The sequence below is a fragment of the Larus michahellis genome, chromosome 1 (genome assembly GCF_964199755.1).
Source record: "Larus michahellis chromosome 1, bLarMic1.1, whole genome shotgun sequence".
Taxonomy (NCBI): Eukaryota; Metazoa; Chordata; class Aves; order Charadriiformes; family Laridae; genus Larus; species Larus michahellis.
In genome coordinates this window covers 192,256,040-192,275,496 of record NC_133896.1, presented here as the reverse complement: position 1 = coordinate 192,275,496, position 19,457 = coordinate 192,256,040, and the positions used below count along the sequence as shown (strand labels likewise).

At 44.4% G+C, this 19,457-nt stretch overlaps 2 long non-coding RNA genes across 11 annotated transcripts in view; one reads left to right on the top strand and one right to left on the bottom strand.

Moving 5' to 3' along the window:
* Window positions 1-16,418, bottom strand: part of LOC141734477 (uncharacterized) — a 92,429-nt gene extending 76,011 nt beyond the window's left edge. For 3 of the 10 annotated variants that reach the window (XR_012584537.1, XR_012584538.1, XR_012584533.1), the window contains exons 1-6: window positions 16,127-16,278; window positions 14,708-14,827; window positions 11,409-11,483; window positions 5,937-6,008; window positions 2,146-2,372; window positions 1,950-2,031 (exon numbers count right to left, since the gene is read on the bottom strand). This is a non-coding gene — a long non-coding RNA (uncharacterized LOC141734477). Of the gene's footprint in view, window positions 1-1,481; window positions 2,373-5,936; window positions 6,009-11,408; window positions 11,484-14,707; window positions 14,828-15,446; window positions 15,908-16,126 lie in introns of those variants that run through there. The other 7 variants (XR_012584535.1, XR_012584534.1, XR_012584536.1 and 4 more) reach the window with 5 other exon arrangements.
* The window catches only part of LOC141734508 (uncharacterized), a 75,512-nt gene that overhangs the window by 37,842 nt on the left and 18,213 nt on the right, over window positions 1-19,457 (top strand). The gene's annotated exons all lie outside the window — the stretch shown is intronic.

Sequence of the window (19,457 nt, the reverse complement as noted above, 5' to 3'; positions counted from 1 at the left end):
AACATCCAGGGGATTCCTCATACCGCTATCGCTAGCATTTCACTTTCCTCCTTTTTTTCCTCTGAAACTAGATCTATTTTGAGGCCCTTTTTCTGCTCTGGTTCAGGGTAGGGGGCGCACGGCTAGAAGACCATGTTTGGGGTTTTTCTACAATCACCTAATCTCCCTCTCCTTTTCATACATATGGCCAATAAGATTAAAAGTTGAAAACAGTAAACCATTAGGTCTAAATATTTAAAAAACAAAATATCCTGATCAAGATTCTTTTATGCAAAATGAATCAGCCAGTGTTCTCAAATCTTGATTTCATTTTGTATTGCAAAATCTCAATTTCATTTTATATTGCAAAATCTCAAAACAATCACCATTAAGTGTTTTAACTAGAACTTTGAAAATTCCCATCCTATAACAAACATAATGAAATTGTGTTTTGAGCTCTGTTGGAAGATGATACATTTCAAAATCATTAAGTTCTGTATTTGAACAAGAAATTATGGCTTCTGCTTAGCACTAATTGTGGTTTAGCATACATAACCCATTGTAGTCTGTTCTTAGTTATAAATGCCACCTTGAATCCCCAGTTTACACAGGTAACTCACAACTAGTCACCGAGTCTTCTTCAAAGCCCTTAAACTCCCCTCCAACAGCAAAAAAAAAAAAAAAAAAAAAAAAAAAAAAACCAAAAAAAAAAGGCAGAAAAAGACTTACTGAAAGTTTTAAACTTAAATTTATCATATATTCAGTGTAAGGAGAAATACCAGTAGGTATGTATTTAGTTCTCCTTTCAGGCATGTTTTTGCCATCCATTTTCTGGTTTTTGATTTTGTTTCGTTGTTTGGTGTTTTTTTTTAAATTGGACTCTCTAGTCTGCTTTTGATCTGAGTTTATGATTTCTTCTTTGGTCTTGCTCTTTCTTCAAATAACTTTCATTTCATGCTGCTCTTGTGCCAAGCAAAAAAATAATCCTGTCTTCGTTAATCTTTACTCACCAATTATTATCTGTGTCCTTGCTCCATGGGAAAGAATCTCTAATTGTCTTTATGTACAACTCCTCTAGACCTTTACAGCCCCTTAATAATTATTCACAAATTCAATAACATTTCCAGCTCTTCCACGTTTCAGATACTAAGACCCCATTGAAAACGTTCTTGCATTTGAATACCAGAAAAGAAATGCGGCATCATAAAAAAGGGCAGGGAGTTTATAATACCCCTTTTGTTATACACGGAAAACACCTATATGTAGTTTTTTGCTCATTTGGATATAAACATAGGAGTCATAGCAATTACTGTACCCATAGCTACAGGAAAATCAATTCCCCCTTAATCCAAGCACAGATATTTATAGTTATTTTGGGTGAATCCACTGACATATGATATGTGTAATTATTATTGATTAAGCACAAAATACTGAGGTACAATAAAATATGTTGTTCCTGCCTAAGACTAGAGTTAATCAGCATGCATGATCAAATTCACTCATAATGCCAGCTCAGTTTTGTTTAATTTAACCAAGTTACACTGACACAAGTATAAGTGTATATTTATTAACATTTCAATGTTCAACTCAGCAAGACAATTATGTTAGTAAATCAGTTTGCAATATCTACAAAAATATTGGTGGTATGAACAGTTTTTATAGATCTATAAATTTCTGAAAGTTTATGGGTGAAAATACAGAGCAAGTCAGAGACACACTATTCTGAAAATAAAGAAAACAAACAAATTAAAACTCCCTACCTAATAGCAGTGCAGAAGGACTCCAGGTTCACATGGTGAATTACCCAAGAATAATGAAATCCTTAATGGATATATTGTATATATTTTCTAAAAAGAACTGAAGTCAATTGGCAGAAGTCAAACCTCTTGATTCACCTTTTTATCATTATTAGTTTGTCAACATCATTAAAGTCTAACTATTGAAAAATTCAATCATTTCAATGTACTTACAGCCGAATTTTCTCATCATGTGACCAACTATCCACAAAGCCTCAGTGCCATTAAGAAGTTTTGAGGAATATATTATTTGGTACTGCCAAGAAAACATAATTAAAAGAATGCATGTAAATGATATTAATTTTCTAATTAGAAATGTTTTACGATTATTTCATGTCTAAAGTACATTTGGGGGAAAAGCAGGACTTACATTATCCCAAAAGGCAGGTTCCAGCACAATCAATGATACACTGACAGAATTCACAGTAAGGAGTCACAGTAGGGTCCTGATCTTGCAACTGAACTTTCACCAAAAGAACCCTGCACTACTGCAGAATCTCCTTAATTTCAATAGGGCCCTACCCACACATAATCAATTACAGAGTCCGCCTATGTGGGAGTAACAACAGTGAGAACAGGAACTGTTCCTCCACACACCTGCAAAAATATTGGGATAAAAAAAATAAAATTAGTAACATGCAGCAAAACCTACTGATAGCCTGGTTTATTACAGCATTTAGCACATAATAAAGGAGTTCCATACATCTTAAGTTGCATATTATTTATAGGAATTTTTAGCTCCTTCTTTAAAGAATGTTGGCTTAAAATTGCTTATGGGTTTTACATGTAGTGATAGCACATTATGGGAGCTTTTACTGACATGTATTTGAAATATAAATTTTTAATTACTGTTTTCTAAAAATTAGTTATCCTAGTTTCTTTGGTCTATGATGCTAGTTGCTTTTTAGTGCTTAAGCCTTCTTAAAATCTGTCCCACAGCACCCATTTTGGGGACACAGCATAGGCCTGTGAATTTATTGAGGTCTTCATGATCGTGAAAGTCTCTGACCACATATAGCAGCATCTAAGACCAAGATCTTAGAAAATACATGATAAAAAGTGGTTAAGTATTAGTCATTTTTAGACTAAAAAGGGTCAGCCTTTTTAAACAAAAAATCCTTATGAAAATCAACTATAATAATTATTTGCTAACTTTAAGCTCTTAGTGAACACCATTTACGGGAAGCACCCAACATAATATTAAACAAAAATATACCACCACTTCGCTGTTCACACAAAACTTAACATCCATAATTTGACCTTACTGTTCTTATTAAAAACACATCTACGTCAAACTTTAAAAGGAAAATATTATAAGTTACAGTGTTTTTATATATTATAAACCGTTTAAAAACAGGTTAGCCATAGGTTCCATGAAATAATATTTAACTGGTGACACTATGCAAGAGTACTGGTGATAAAGGTTATAAGAGCAACCTCGAGATCCTAGAAACATGCAGAAGACATTTCTTCATTCCTTTAATACAGAGAGCGTTAGGGAAACTATTTTTATAAAATAAAAAGCTGAAGCTACGTGAAAGGATTTAAGAATCTAACAGAAGAACCAAAAGTTCCATATAAATGGAATGCAATCTTTTCTTTTTTTTTAATGACCAGTTGTTCTCTTACTGGCTTTGATTTCATGAAACAACAGACATGAAAATAAGTAGAAAACGGAGAAGAGTATCACAGTTTTTTGTTGCTTGCTGCCAGGTTGATGGTTTTCAACTGGGCAGGAAGACAAACAAAAAAATTCAAAATACACATTTCAGATTTTATGAGAAATTTCAAGGCAGTTATCTTACAATATTGAGTTGGAAGTTTATGTTTCATATGCATGACTTAGGCTTCTGTTATTCTGAGGAATTCAACTGTTTCTGAAGAACAGTGCTACAGGGCTAAGTTCTGTTTAAAAAGTGTTATAAGATATCTTGACCCCTGTCTAACATTACACAAAAAATTTAAAAATATCAGACAGCTGCCAAGTTCGTGATGCCTACCTGAGCTTGCAAAGTGAGTAAACCAGTACCTCTGGCAAGTGTAATCTGTCCATTTCTCATTGACTGAGAAGACTGGACAGACCATACCTTTCAGGACAATCATGGTGCCCAAAATCATGTAGCTACAGATTTAGCATTTCCCAAGTTGCAATATAATGTGATAACTTGATGCAGCCAGATCCTAATATTGTTTTCTGTCCCTGTGCCTAGCTCCACATCTTTCTTCACAAAGGAAGTCAATTGGAATACAATGCATGTTTCCTGCACTGCTCCAAGAGCATAGGTTGTAGGATGGGTCAGGGACACATATCTGCAGTCTAAGATACAGTCTGTTTCTGGGGACAGCTGAAAACAGTTTTACAATTTTGACAGCCTACGGGATGGCTGAGAGCTGACATCCAACCAGTCAAACAAATGAAATACTGAAGCTGTCTCAACAGTTCCCTTCTCTGGTGCGGACAGGAAAAACATGCATCTAATCCAGGTATAAAAACTACCATAAAATGGTATGATTCACAAGTGGTTTGGGAGACTAGAAGGCCCTGGCAAAACCAAGTTTTCTTGCATGACTAGCACAAGTAATAACGTACAGTTACCTATCAGCATGCTTGTATGTGCCACCAACACACTTGCGCAGTAATCCCAGGCTGACACTCTTCCCATTCCCTTCTAAACAGATCTCCCTAAATTCCTGCAGAAAGCAAGCTCACTTTGTGGCTAGGTCCGAGCTACACTTGTTGATTAGCAGACCAACCAAGCAGCCGACTGGCAAGTCAACAGGTTGAACAGAAGAGAAAACTTCTGGGTCCACGCTGCAGCTTTTTTCTACCCCGGGGGCACTAATTTGAGTCCTTTCTCCACTCCCAGCTGCTAAGTTTCACTCAAATTGTAGAAACTTGACTTCGTGACCTCTATCTTTATATCAAATGCAGCTGAAATTAAGGGTTGGATTCAAAAGTTATTAGAAGGCAACACAATCCTATACATCTTGTTTTGTTCAGAAACTGGGTGAAAAGACTGTAGCATAATCACTGTGAAAATAACTAATGTATTTTATGTCATTTATTTTTCTCATTCAGGAGTTATACCACAAACTCAGCTATAACAGAACACAGATTTTTACATGCTGATAGCATAAATGAATACAGAGAATGCTCAGCAAGTTTGCTGATGATACCAAACTGGGTGGAGTGGCTGACACCCCAGAGGGCTGTACTGACATCCAGCGTGACCTAGACAGGCTGGAGAGCTGGGCAGAGAAGAACCTAATGAGGTTCAACAAGGACAAGTGTAGGGTCCTGCACCTGGGGAGGAGGAATGTCAGGCACCAGTATAGGTTAGGGGTGGACCTGCTGGGAAGCAGTTCTGAGGAGAAGGATCTGGGGGTCCTGGTAGACAGTAGATTATCCAATAATGTGCCCTTGTTGCCAAGAAGGCCAACGGAATTCTGGGCTGTATAGGGAAAAGCGTGTCCAGCAGGTCAAAGGAGGTCGTTCTCCCCCTCTACTCTGCACTGATGAGGCCACAACTGGAATACTGTGTCCAGTTTTGGGCTCCCCAGTTCAAGAGAGACAGGGAGCTACTGGAGAGAGTCCAGAATAGGGCAACAAAGATGATGGAGGGATTGGAGGATCTCCCTTATAAGGAAAGGCTGAGAGAGCTGGGACTCTTTAGCCTGGAGAAGAGAAGGCTGAGGGGAGACCTTATTAATGTTTACAAGTATCTGAAGGGTGGGTTTAAGGAGGATGGAGCCAGACTCTTTTCAGTGGTTCCCAGTAACAGCACAAGGGGTAACAGGTACAAGCTGGAACATAGGAAGTTCTGATCAAATATGAGAAAAAACTTCTTTACGGTGAGGGTGACAGAGCACTGGAACAGGCTGCCCAGGAAGGTTGTGGAGTCCCATTCTCTGGAGACTTTCAAGACCTGCCTGAATGCAGTCCTGAGTAATGTGCTCTAGGCAATCCTGCTTTAGCAGGGGAGTTGGACTAGATGATCTCTAGAGGTCCCTTCCAACTCTGAAAAATTCCGTGATTCCGTGACTGTTTCAATAAAACTGGATTTGTTTTGCCACTGTGAACAGGGCCCTAAGTATATGTCGCTTCATAAAGGTGAAAATTTAAGAGAAATAAAATTTTATATATATTTTTTTTTAACTTACCAAGAACTGTAGTTGACTGCCTTTCATGGAGATCCCTCCTTCTCTTCCAGTTCCATGCTGACTCTCCTAAGGCTTAAGAGAAGTTCAGTGACACATAGTTCAGTAAAAGAACAGTGACATTAAGTCTAATGAATCTATTCAGTACACCTGGACTTTTCTTTTGTGGAGTATTTGGTTGGGTTTGTTGGGTTTTTTGTTATAATAAGCATAATGATTTTTAAAGACTCACCTTAACATCATAGAGTCAGAATCGTTTAGGTTGGAAAAAACTTTAAGATCATCAAGTCCAACCATTAACCTAGCACTGCCACGTCCCTCAGCACCACTCTACATGTCTTTTAAGTACCTCCAGGGATGGGGACTCAACCACTTCCCTGGGGCAGCCTGTTCCAGTGCTTGACAACCCTTTCGGGGGAGAAATTTTTCTTAATATCTAGTCTAAACCTCCCCTGGTGCAACTTGAGGCCATTTCCTCTTGTCCTATCACTTCTTACTTGGGGAAGAGACCAAGTCCCCCTTGCTACAACCTCCTTTCAGGTAGTTGTAGAGAGCGGTAAGGTCTCCCCTCAGCCTCCTTTTCTCCAGGCTAAACAAGCCCAGCTCCCTCAGCTGCTCCTCCTAAGACTCCTTATAAGCTTGAGACCCTTCATCAGCTTCGCTGCCCTTCTCTGGATCTGCTCCAGCACCTCAATGTCTTTCTTGTAGTTAGGGGCCCAAAACTAAACACAGTACTAAAGGTGGGGCCTCGACCAGTGCTAAATACAGCAGGATGACCACTTCCCTAGTCCTGCTGGCCACACTATTTTTGATATAAGCCAGGATGCTATTGCCCTTAGACACCTGGGCACGCTGCTGGCTCATATTCAACCAGCTGTCAACCAATACTCCCAGGTCCTTTAACGTGGGGCAGCTTTCCAGTCACTCTTCCCCAAGCCTGTAGCACTGCATGGGGTTGTTGTGACCCAAGTGCAGGACCCAGCACTTGGCCTTGTTGAACCTTTTATGACTGGCCCATTGATCCAGCCTGACCAGATCCCTCTGTACAGCCATCCTACCGTCAAGCAGATCAACATTCCCACCCAACTTTCTGTCATCTGCAAACTTACTGAGGGCACACTCGATCCCCTCCTCCAGATCATTGACAAAGATATTAAACAGAACTGGCCCCAATACTGACCCCTGAGGAACACCACTTGTGACTGGCCACCAACTGGATTTAACTCCATTCAGCCCAACTCTTTGGGCCTGGCCATCCAGACAGTTTTTTACGCAGCAGAGTATGCCCATCCAAGCCATGAGCAGCCAGTTTCTCCAGAAGAATGCTGTGGGAAATGGTGTCAAAGGCCTTACTAAAGCCTAGGTAGACAATATCCATGGCCTTTCCCTCATCCACTAAGCAGGTCAGGTTAGTCAACCAGAACCTGCCTTTCATAAACCCATGCTGACTGGGCCTGATCACCTGGTTGTCCTGTATGTGCTATGTGACAGCACTCAAGGTGATCTGCTCCATAATCTTCCCCAGCACTGTCAGACTGACAGACCTGTATTTTCCTGGATCCTCCTTCCAGCCCTTCTTGTAGGTGGGCATCACATTTGCTAACCTCCAGTCAACAGGGACCTCCCCTGTTAATCAGGGCTGCTGATAAATGATGGCACGCCAGCTCCCTCAGTACCCTTGGGTGGATGCCATCTGTCCCCATAGACCTGTATGTGTCTAAGTCGTGCAGCAGGTCACTATCCATTTCCCGTTGGATTATGGGGCCTTCATTCTGCTCCCTGTCCCTGTCTCCCAGCTCAGGGAGCTGGGTACCCCCAGAACAACTGGTCTTACTGTTAAAGACTGAGGCAAAGAAGGCATTAAGTACCTCAGCCTTTTCCTCATCCTTTGTCACTATGTTCCCCCCCACATCCAATAAAGGATGGAGATTGTCCTTAGCCCTCCTTTTGTTGCTAACATATTTATAGAAGCACTTTTTATTGTCTTTTATGGCAGGAGTCAGATTAAGTTCTAGTTGGGCTTTGGCCCTTCTGTTTTTCTCCCTGCATAACCCCATGACATCCTTGTGGTCCTCCTGAGTTGCCTGCCCCTGCTTCCAAAGGTCATAAAGTCCCCTTTTTTTCCTGAGTTCCAGACAAAGCTCTCTGTTCAGGCAGGCCGATCTTCTTCCCTTCCAGCTTGTCTTTTGGCACACAGGGACAGTCAGCTCTTGCACCTTTAAGATTTCCTTCTTGAAGAATGTCCAGCCTTCCTGGACTCCTTTGCCCTTCATGACTGCCTCCCAAGGGACTCTGTCAACCAGGCTCCTAAACAGGCTAGAGTCTGCCCTTCAAAAGTCCAAGGTAGCAGTTCTGCTGACCCCCCTCCTTACTTGTCCAAGAATTGAACACTCTATCATTTTGCGATCACTGTGCCCAAGGCGGCCTCCAACCATCACATCACCCATAGGCCTTTCTCTGTTTGCAAACAACAGGTCCACTGGGGCGTCTTCCCTAGTTGGCTTCACTCACTAGCTGTGTTAGGAAGTTATCCTCAAGACAGTCCAGGAACCTCCTAGACTGTTTCCTCTCTGCTGTATTGTATTTCCAGCAGACATCTTGTAAGTTGAAGTCCCCAATGAGAACAAGGGCTAGCGATTGTGAGACTTCTCCCAGATGCTTATAGAATATTTTATCTGCCTCTTCATCCTGGTTGGGCGGTCTATAAGAGGCTCTCACCATGATATCTGCCTTGTTGGCCTTCCCCTTGATTCTTACCCATAAACACTCAACCCTATCATCACCATCATTAAGCTCTGGACAATGAACACACTCCCTAACATACAGGGCTACCCCACCACCTCTCCTTCTTTGCCTGTCCCTTCTGAAGAATTTATAGCCATCCACTGCAGCACTCCAGTTGTGTGAGTCATCCCACCGTGGTTCTGTGATGGCATCTATATCATAGTTTCCCTGCTGCACAATGGCTTCCAGCTCCTCCTGCTTGTTGCCCATGCCGCATGCATTGGTGTAGACACATTTCAGTTGGGCTATTGAGCCCACCACCTTTTTGGGGGGTGAAGCCCTAATTCCTACGTGACCATTCTCAGGCACTGATCCTACTGCCTGGATCCAGATCCTGATATCCCAATTTGAGGAACAGTTTTTAATAATATGCAAGTCCCAGTTCCCTCTTTTATAAATGGCATCCACAGTGCTCTGCTTACTCTTTCTATTGATCTTGCACTAAGTTTTGACTTGTGTGTTTCTCACCAAAAAGTCACAGTTGAAATCAGAGGGTTTTATTTGTTGTTGGATTCCAGGAACTGATGAAAGAAGGAAAGAAACTGAAAATGTATAGTGACCTCTCCAAAACTCCGTTAAAAAGAAGAGAGACAAAGAATAGTCAGAGGGGAAAAAGTTAATAGAAAACTGGACATTAGAGGAAAGGTTAGCAGGAAACAATGGGTATAAGAAGAGTCAGGGAAGTGATTTAACCAGAAAGGGGATGGAATAAAAGAAACAAAATTATCTCCTTAGCAGAGCAATGAGAATGGGCTTTTCAAAACTGTTTGACATTGGCCTATCCCCTATTGAAGTAAAAGAATTACATCAATTCAAAAAATGCTTTAGGAAAACCTTTAAGCCACTTAACTTGAACCATTTAACTTGAAGCATATGAAGTATCTAAACTCGGCTCAGCTAAACAACTAAAGAAGTGCTTAAATTTGAAAATAAGTCTAAATCATCTTGTAATCATTCACTAAGCCTGTAGTATCGAGCACGCATTCAAATCTGAGCTCCAACTCCTTACCCTGCTAACATGCAGACTCACACTTTGGCACTAGGCTGGCTCCAGCCTTCCGGTTATCAGATAGGCAAAGTCAAGTACAAGACACAAGGGACTAATGTGGATTCAAACTCTTCTCTCAAAAGCCATACTCATAGAAGTATTGTGACTTAAGTACAAGATTAATTGTTTGATGAAGCAGAATGCAAATAATTAAGTTCTTAAAGTTAATTCAAGAATTGGGTCTTGAAAAGAAAACTAAAGAAAAAGTGGCTGAGAAAGAAAGAAGAAACAGATTGTTGAATCTGTATTAAAAATAAATGACCTCTGAGTTGTATCTCAGTGCGCTCTGACCGAAAACTACTGCTTCCTTCTGGCTTCAGTATTAAATCTTATTTTTAATACACAAATTAGTAAATAATCTTGCCAAAGGTTAGATTAGTTCAGTGGTTGATAACAGTACTAAAGTAATTCTTAACACAGGGTGTAGTTCAGTCACTGGTATAAAGGGCTCACCATCTCTCCTGCCTAGTTAAAACACACTTGCACTTCCAAACCCAATTTGGTAAATAGCTGGGAGAGGGTTAATATCCCGTATTCCAATCTCTATGGTAACAACCATAGAGATAGGAGAAAATAAGACACTAGTAGGGTTCTGTCCCTTTTACTCCTTACCCTACGACACAGTTACTAGAAGAAAACAGAAATTGAGCCACTTTTTGAGATACCAAAAAAGGTCTGGGGCATCTCTCAGCATCCTGTGAAATTCTGATCATTGTGATCACTATGGATCATTTCTGTGCACCATTATTTTAATCTGTCACCTATCTAAATGACCAGGCAGCAAATACCAACACTCAACAGCTATATTCTTACACACACAACCCCCTGCTACCAATATTCCATCCTGTATCTATAGCTGTAAAAAAGGAAACTTCCTGTTTTTAAGATGTATGCTTAATAAAGCCATACACATAAGAATCATTACTTAATGAAGGTAGGGCGCTAGAGTAAGAAAAGACCTGATTAAGGCAGTGAGTTAGAGATAGAATTATTTCCTCTATAGATGCAATCACCTTTTCATAAAATGGTTAAATAAAATAACAGTCTGATCTTCTCGGGAGAATTAAGAGCATTACTAAAATTTTATAAATGTTTTGAAGCTCAGATTTCAAAATTTCCCAGAAATTGGGAAACTAGAGAAGCAAATGAACAACTTACATCAAGCTGTCTTAAAAGAAATAAAATGAACAGCACAAAAGCAAACAAATTAGTACTAGCTAAAGCATTTCCAGATCCCTCACTCCTGCACTCATTTCAGCAGCTTTCATTTAAATGCTTTCAAACAATTCCAAAAAAGCTGAACTTCACTCCCCTAAGCAGTGCTACTGATAAAACTACTCATGTGAACAGTTAAGCACACGCATAGAACTATGGCTAAAGCAAGTAATTAAGAAATTAGCTAATGAATTCAGTGTATCACTAACAATTACTTTTGAAAAGTCAAGGACAGCTAAGAAGATAGCAAAGCTTGAGAAATTAACAGCTGAAATACTGGGGGAGGGGGAGAAATTAGGTTATGATCCCAGCAATCACCCTACAAAAATCTAACTTCAATACCTATTAAATAACAGAATCAATGCTAAGAATAAATAGAACATCCCCTCAATAACTTAATAGTCATGACAGCCACACTATTTTCTCACCATTTGATGAGTCCTCTTCAGTTCAAGGCTGAAGTTCATGGGTGCTGTGGAGAAGATCAATTGGCAACTGCTCTGCTGTAATTAATCCATGAATAAAGAATGGGTTTCAGTTTTCACAGATACCAAGCCAGCACTTTTCACAACCATTAAATCCACAAAACTATTAAAACATTTAGAAGTTACAGTTAGGCCATTTTAGCAAAACTCTACCATGGAACCTAAATTTAATAACAAATCTTTCTTAAATCCTCAGGAATCTATTTATTATTATGAGTCAGGCCTACAGCTATGTTAGAGTCAATATTATAAGATCTGAATGAAATATAGTACATATATGAAATATATACCTTTTGACTACACCATTAGTCTTTATGCTACATTGAGCATTTTAGAGGCTGAAAAAAAAATTAAATTGAAAGTTGGGTACTGAAAAATCAGGAGATAGTCTACAGTAAAAAAAAAAAAAAGCAGCTAGTTTGGTTTTTTTTTCATCGGGAACTTTATAGGAAATCTAATAAAGCAGATGCAAGTCCTAAGACAGCACATATTTCTTGCAGTCCTTACTGCCTACAGAAGCATCTCTAGATTAGGTCTATACTGTCAAATTCAGAACTCTGTTTTCAGTATACAATAGTAAAAGCTGTACACTTCAGCCCTTTCTAGATTACAACCTCTGTCATTGCTAGTGGACTGAAATTACAAAAGTAATGAATTCCAAATCCTGTATTTGTCAGGGTAAATCAGAGACTGAATGGCTACAGAAGGAAGTAGAAAACTCATACATGAAAGAGGACATTCAACTACAGTTACTAGGTTATTAAACTGAAACTTTAAACTTCAACTGATATCAAATTTACAGAAGAGGTCTGAAGGGAGGCTTAGATAAATCTATACCAGCGATCTAGAAGGCTGGACAAGCATCAGGGGCAAGGCAGGGCTCAAATTAGAAAAATAAATAAAAAATATTTGGAATTCCCACTGTCTGTATGTCCACATGCCATATAAACACAGAATACCAAAATAATACGTAGATGTGCAATTATTGAAAAGATTACCATATATACTTCATGTGGGTGTATCTTGGTGCCCTCCACCTGGTCTAACTTACCTAGGAACTGGACCAGATGAAGGTAATGAAATAACATGCAAGCACCCAGGCAAGCCAAAGAATCTAACTAAAAAGTTACACGGTAATGACACAATGCCAGTTTTCATTACAACAAATTCCTCTAATCCTCATAGTTGTAAAATAAATCTTAGAAACACATAGGAAGGTAATTTGTAAAGTAATGCGTGCCTGAGTCAGACAGCAGACAGCCTCCAGCTTTCTAATCATCCCTGACTAGCTATGAGCTTCTGTGCCATTTTGGCAGCTAAGTACCTGGCTTTGGTTTTGCCACTTCTCAACTGGACCTTAGGCAATTCAGTATATCCAAGCCTGCTGCATATAGGAAACTCCAAGTACAAGAAGCTGGGGGGATGTCATCTCGGCAATGTGCGTTATAATAAGTCCCTCTCTTCCACTCTATACTGATTTTCTCTAGAATTTTAAATTACAAATTCAGGGTCTCAAGTTCCTCCAGGGCCTAAATCCAGGATTCCTAAAGAAACGCCTACTAGGTCTCTACACTGGATCCAATTGTCAACAGTTCCCCTCTTCTGACATAAGAGAACTTGCACAACAAGGGTGAAAAAGCTACCATTTCTAGAGGCAGAACTTTCTTGGGGCTGGTGTGAGTCTATGGAATGAATGTGCCTAGGAGCTAAGGGCCATCAGAAACCTAACTGCATTTTGCTTGAAGAGCAAAACACATTACTTTGACCTTGCCTCGCTAACATAAATACATAACACCTATATGGAAGAAAAGACAGATAAAATAAACTGAAAACATTAAACTGCACATGCTCCTTCCCCTGGCAACAAGAGGGCAGATAAATGCTGGTCATGTCACTTATTACAGTATGAGGAGATCCTCTGACAATATAATAACACTCTGAGGAGAGGAACCTATAACAGAGGACAGGCACTACTAGGAGGTGTTCGGGTAGTGCTGTAATGAGAACTGTACGAGGAAAGCAGTTGATTATAGGAATTGCAGCTTAACCTCATATTTGCTACCACAGCAGATAAGACTTCCACCATTCCGATGGGCCCAAGTTGTTTCGAATGGAAATTTGACGTAAAGCATTGACATCATTTTTGGTGAGACTCAAAATCCCTTTCTCTTCCCTTCTGTCCTCAGCTGTGTTCCTTCTGTGACTTTTTGGCTTCACTAGTCACCGAGGAAACAAACTGATGACCCTCTTACAGATGCTACAGACAGAGAATGCAATACCCACGTCATTATTACATAGATTTTTGGACTATAGCAATGGCCTTTCTCATTTGTTCTGATACTCAGTTAAATATTTGTCCACTCTGACTCTTAAATTATTATAATTGTGCATTATTTAACATAGGAAATATGAATGGAAGATGTAAATCAAGAGTATTACAGTAGGCTTGTGTTTCGTGCAGTCCTAAGTAATACTGAGAACAATGATTGTGTAATATCACTATTAGCTGCCTAAATCCGAAATACAAGAGCATAATAATGAAGAGAACTACTCCGTGTGCTTACACATAATAATACACATTTCGGTTTGTACAGGATTGAGGCCTGTGTGCATCAAGTACAGAATCTGACAGCAAGTATTAGATATGAGGAGATGTAAAAATTTCACTTTCATTAAAAATTTTAATGAGACCTTAGGAATGACATCTGAAAGGACAATAGTGTGATTCATAAAAAAGAATACCATGTCCTGATATAACTTCTATATCTTATATTAAGGTTGGAAAAATGGGTGAAAAATAATAACTAAAATTATTTTAGGGCAAAATTATCCATAATCTAAGTACAGAGAAGTGATATCAGCAACATCATAATTTTATTTTTTACTGCTTTTATTGCTATTTCTACTGCAAAGTCCTCTTTCCACAGGCACATAACCTTCAGAAAAAAAAATTATAAGACATTTACTATCATCCTTCTCAGTTAAAAGGCACATTTTTTGAAAATTTCACTCACAGTAATTTCAATAAAATAAGAGCAAAAACATAAATACACTGCAAATCATTTATATTTCCTCCTTTTTAACATAAAGGTTTTACGAACTGAAGTTTTTTCATCTGGCTAATTTTCACTGAGGACTTGTGTTTAAAAAATCAGGAATTAGTTTCTTCAGCAACACCAAACTTCAAATCCGAGGAAAATACAGTAACAAAAATGCATAATGTTATCTATGTGATTACTTACATGTTGCCTTGCACTACTTTTTCTCTAAGGAGCTCCAGAATGACATATTTTCTGAGTAGCAGTAGTTTTCACAGCCGTGATGGTGTAAGCTTTTTGAGCCCAAAAGCTTGCTGCTTTCAACTGTGTCAGTTGGTTAAAAAAAAAAAAAAAAAAAAAAAAAGAGAGAGAGAGAGAGAGAAATTACCTCTCCCTTCAAAACTTGTTCTGCTTATATTTTTATCAGTGCGGCTCTAGAAAAGGAGCGGAATCATGAGAAGCATTAGGCCCTGAGCCTTCTAACGTTCGTCTGCAAGTAGTCCAGCTGAGTTTAAGAGGACCAGGCTCACAGACGTGAAGATTTTGAAAGTCAGTGGGAAGAGAGCTCCCCAGCTCTCATTATGTACTTTTGAAAAATCTTCCCCCAAAGTCATGGGAACAACAGCTTGCAGGTCCCAGGCCTTTGCCTTCCTTTCCCTTTTTAAAAAGCGTATCCGATTGAAAAAAAAAGCCCCACTTAAGTCTAAACTGCTGAGGAGCCGCTGGCTAGGGATGCGTTGGGTCTCCCTGGGAAGGCCGTGCGGGGTGCGGGCAGCCCGCGGAGAGCCCGCAGGAACGGATCCCTCAGCAGTCAAAAGTCAAGTGCAGACCGGCGGCACTGTCGCCTCGCCTTCCCCCCGCGGCTTCCAGCCGCTCCCAACCTCCATCTCGCTTTCCCCATCTGTGAAAGGGGTTCAGGAGCGCTCGCCCGGCCATCAGGTACCTCATGAACTTGGAGGGGACCAGAGGAGGGGGGCGGCGTGAAAATGAAAGTTCACGTCGTCGGCTCCCCCCCCCCCCCCCCCCCCCCCCCCAGCGCTGCGAGGAGCAGCCGAGGCGGGAGCGCTCAACCTCGCTTCCCTCAAGTTCCTCCCAGAGATATTTTTTTTTGAAATGACCGGCGTACAGCACCGCCGGGCCCAATCTGCCCCGAGATGCGCCCACGCACAACACCCGGCTCGCTTTCCTTCACCCGCCCGGGCGGGGGGTGGCAGCTTATGAGGGGTGGCTTGGGCGGGGGGGTCGCCGAGCCGGTGCGGCGGAGGGCGCGAGGGACTGAGGGGAGTGTGGGAGGGGGCGGACGAAGGGGAGCGGCGTCTGCCAGGGCGGGATCGGGCCCGCGGGCTGCCTGGGCGCGATGTGGGCAAGCGCCGAGCGCCGCGAAACCCCTTCGGCTGAGGGAAAGGGGGATAAGGGGAAAAAGGGGGGGCGGCGCAACCTGGGAGCCGCGGGGGTCCTCGGAGGCGCTTGAGGCGGGGGGGGGGGTGGGGGGGTGGGAAGAAGGCGCTCTTCATGATTTTCCTCAGGTCCTCCGGCGCACCCACCCCCCTCCCCCCCCGCCGCCATCCTCTCCCTACCTCACCCAAAACGCGCTGCCCCCCCCTCCCTCCCCCCCGCCTTTACCTTGACAAGTCCGCGAGGCCGGCGGAGGTCTGCTCTCTTCCCTCCCCCCCCCCCCCCCCCCCCATCTCTAAGGCGCCACCTCTCCCCCACGGGCCGGCACTCCGGGTGACATTTCTCTCTCCCCCCCCTCCCCATCCTCCTCCTCCCCCCTCCCCTCCCCATTAGTGGCGGTTGGGTTGGGAGCGCGGGAGCGCGCGCTCGCGGGGAGGGCGTGGAGCGCGCGCGGGCGGGGGGGGGGGGGGGAAGGGCGGCATTGACAGCGAGCGCCGTGTCCGTAGCGCTGCCTCAGCCCGAGCGAGCTCCCCCCCCCCCCCCCCGCTTCCCCCCCCCCCCCCGTTCCCGGCATGCCCCGGGGCGGCGGGGCTGGCTCTAACGAATTTGAATGAAGAGCCCTGCTCTTTCGGCGCCATTTTCGAGTGATGCCCGATCGCATCGCTGCCGCGGGGGAGCGGCGGCTCGCCGGGCCGCCCGTCGCCAAAAGTCACCTCTCTCCCCTTTCCCCTTCTCGCCGATGCCGCCACCGCCGTGTTTCGGAGCGGGTGCCGCCGCCGGCGCAGGCGGTAAGAGCCGGAGGAACCGGGCGCGGCTGGGGTTGAGGGAACTGGGCGGGCGGGCCGGGCAGGGGAAGCCCGTCTTCGGAAAAGCCGGGGGGGGGGTGGTGGTGGTGGTGTGGGGGGCAACCTGTATCCCGTCGCGGTCGGGAAGAGTCTCCCTCGGGAGCCCGGCGGACAGCGGGCGGGAGGCTGCCGGAGCCGGCGGCAGGTCTCGGCGCTGGCTCCTGGGCGGATCTGTCACTGGCTTCCCTCAGCCTCAGAGGGTGGGAGCGAGCGGGAGCGGCTGCCTCCTCCGGCAGGTAACCCCGCTGCCCCGGGGCGGCGGCGGGCAGCATCTCGCCCCGGCGGGGGATCCCGGGCAGCCCGGCTTCCCAAAGCCCTGTCGGCCCGCCCCGGGGGAGAGCGGGGCGGAGGCGGGCTGGGGGGAAGCTCGGGGCGGGCGGGAGGCGCGGGACAGCCGGAGCCGGAGGGTCGCACCGCGGCCCCGGTGTGCGCCCCGCTCTCCCCTGACATGACATGACAGGCTTCCCCTCTGATCTTCCCCCCGCTTCCCCCTTCATTACCACCCCCCCACCCCACCCCCCCCCGCCGATCCCTCCCTCCTGCCTTCTCCCCTGCCTCTCCGCCGTGGAAATTTCGGGGCAAGCGCTCGGGACGCGGCGGCTCCTGCTTCCCCGGCCCTTGCAGCAGGAGTAGCCAGCATGACTTCCCCACTTACATGCACATCTCCTTTTCTCGCCCCCCGTCTCCCCCCCCCACCCCCCCCCGCCTCCTCCTTCCTCTCTCCCCGTGTTTTCGTAACCCGGATTAATGCCCCTTCGCTCTTTCTCTTCCCCCTCCCTTCTTCCCCCCCCTCAAAATAAGAGGACAACCTTCGCTTTTTTTCTCCGCTTGTTTGCTTTCCATGTTAGCAGATTAACTTCTCTGTTTAAACGCTTTCTCCACCTCCCACTTAAGCGCTTAATTTCCCGTGTCACGATATCGGAGCCGCCTTTAGCAGAAACCTGGGTGACGGTTATGCTGCCACATGCTATCACATTTATCATCTCTGTCCCTTTGGGTATTAACGAAGGACCAAAGTGCTGTTCATCGCGTATTGCACAGGGCTATTTTTCCCCCCCCTCTTAGCGTTAAAACGCGAGTTTCCTTCCTGAACTAGAGGGGGGGGAAACATAATCCGAGGCCATTTGAATCGTGCCAGCTATTTGTAGGTGTTTTTCCTCTCCTCCCACACACCCCAAAAACGAGTAAATACCCTCCCCGTAGATATCACTGTATTAGGCTGGGCTCAGAGCTGGCCATTCACCTCGTCTTCTCCGCCTACAAAATTCTCTGTCTCTGTCACCCGGGTCGCTATTTGTCATTGGCTTAGCTATTTTTTGGTGGCTGTTTCTATGTCATTTCTCGGTGGCCAGCAGCTCTCGGAGCTGTGCGAGCGCGATCGCGCTTATTGTGATAGGCGCCGAAAATCGCTTTCGCAGTCGATCCGCCGAGCGATCCCCCCCCACACGCGCACCCCCCTCCCGCCGCAACACACAGAATATGTGACACAGTGCCTTTTCTTCCACGACGCCGTTTAACCCTGTCGGGGCCGGGTCTGGCGTGGGCGCTTGCCTTTTCGGAGTGGCGCACACAGGCACCGAATCCATCTATTTTATTTTTTTGGCGGCGGCTCCTCGTTGGGAGCGGCGGCGGGGAAGGGATAACGCGGTGCAGCGGGGGCAGGCAGCTCCATAGCAGCGCGGTAAGCTCCGCTTCTGGCAGGCCAGCGGGCTCCCTTCCCAGCTACAATTTGTAGCCTTACTTTTTATTCCTCTTCCTACTTCCCTCTTCACTTTTCGGCCGCCCGACCATGGGTGTTGGTTTTTTAAATTTTATTATTATTTTTTCTTGTTTTGTTGTTTGGATGGTTTTTTTAATTTTTTTCCCGGAGGCAGGAAGGCATACGGATATTTTTCCCCCGATGCCGTGTGATCGGCGGGCTTTGCCGTCGAGCTGGCGGGCGCGCAGGATGCGCAGCGAAGGCAAAGCAGCATCGCCCCCTCCTACCCCCCCCCCGCCTTCCTCCGTGAAAGGCGCCCGTTCAGCGGAGACCGGACCGGCTGCTGCCCCCCCTGGTTGCCTGCGGGGACGCGGGGCTGGGAGGTTGGACCGGGTCACAGCCTTTCCCCGCTCTTCTCCCCCCCCTTCCTCCACCCCCCCCCTCCGCCTCCATTCCCCCCCGCCCCCCCCCCCCGCACATCCCTCCGCGGCGTTCAAAGCCAAAAAGCGGCCGCCTTGAGCTTGTAGTACCGTCGCCACCGAAAATAACGAGTTAACCGAAGAACGTAGGAGGGACGTAGAGAAGAGTTGGGGTGCAGAAGTGCTGTACAAAAAGATTTCTGTGTACATGGCTGAGAGCGTGTAGTCTTAAAGTGAAATGCAAAACTTAAGCCTTTCCAGCATGGCAACTGGATTGTGATTCAAGGTATTTTCTGTGCAGTGCAGAAATACAATAGTTCAAGGAGGTTTTTCTGCCTCCGATCCTTAGTTTCCCTGGATTCTTTTAATCCAGTACACAAATTACACTTTTTCAGTCCTTTTTTTCCTGGGAATAGCTGCTGTGTTTGTCTCCGCAATTTATACCTTTATGCCCCGATAGCTAGAAAATTCAGTTTAATCTCTGAAATGGCAATACTTAGTAAGATCCTATTGAAATTTAGCACTTACTTCTTTAGATTTGCATCATTACTTTCAGAGTGTTTTCAGAAACGTTTCTAACAGTATGGGAATGTGCA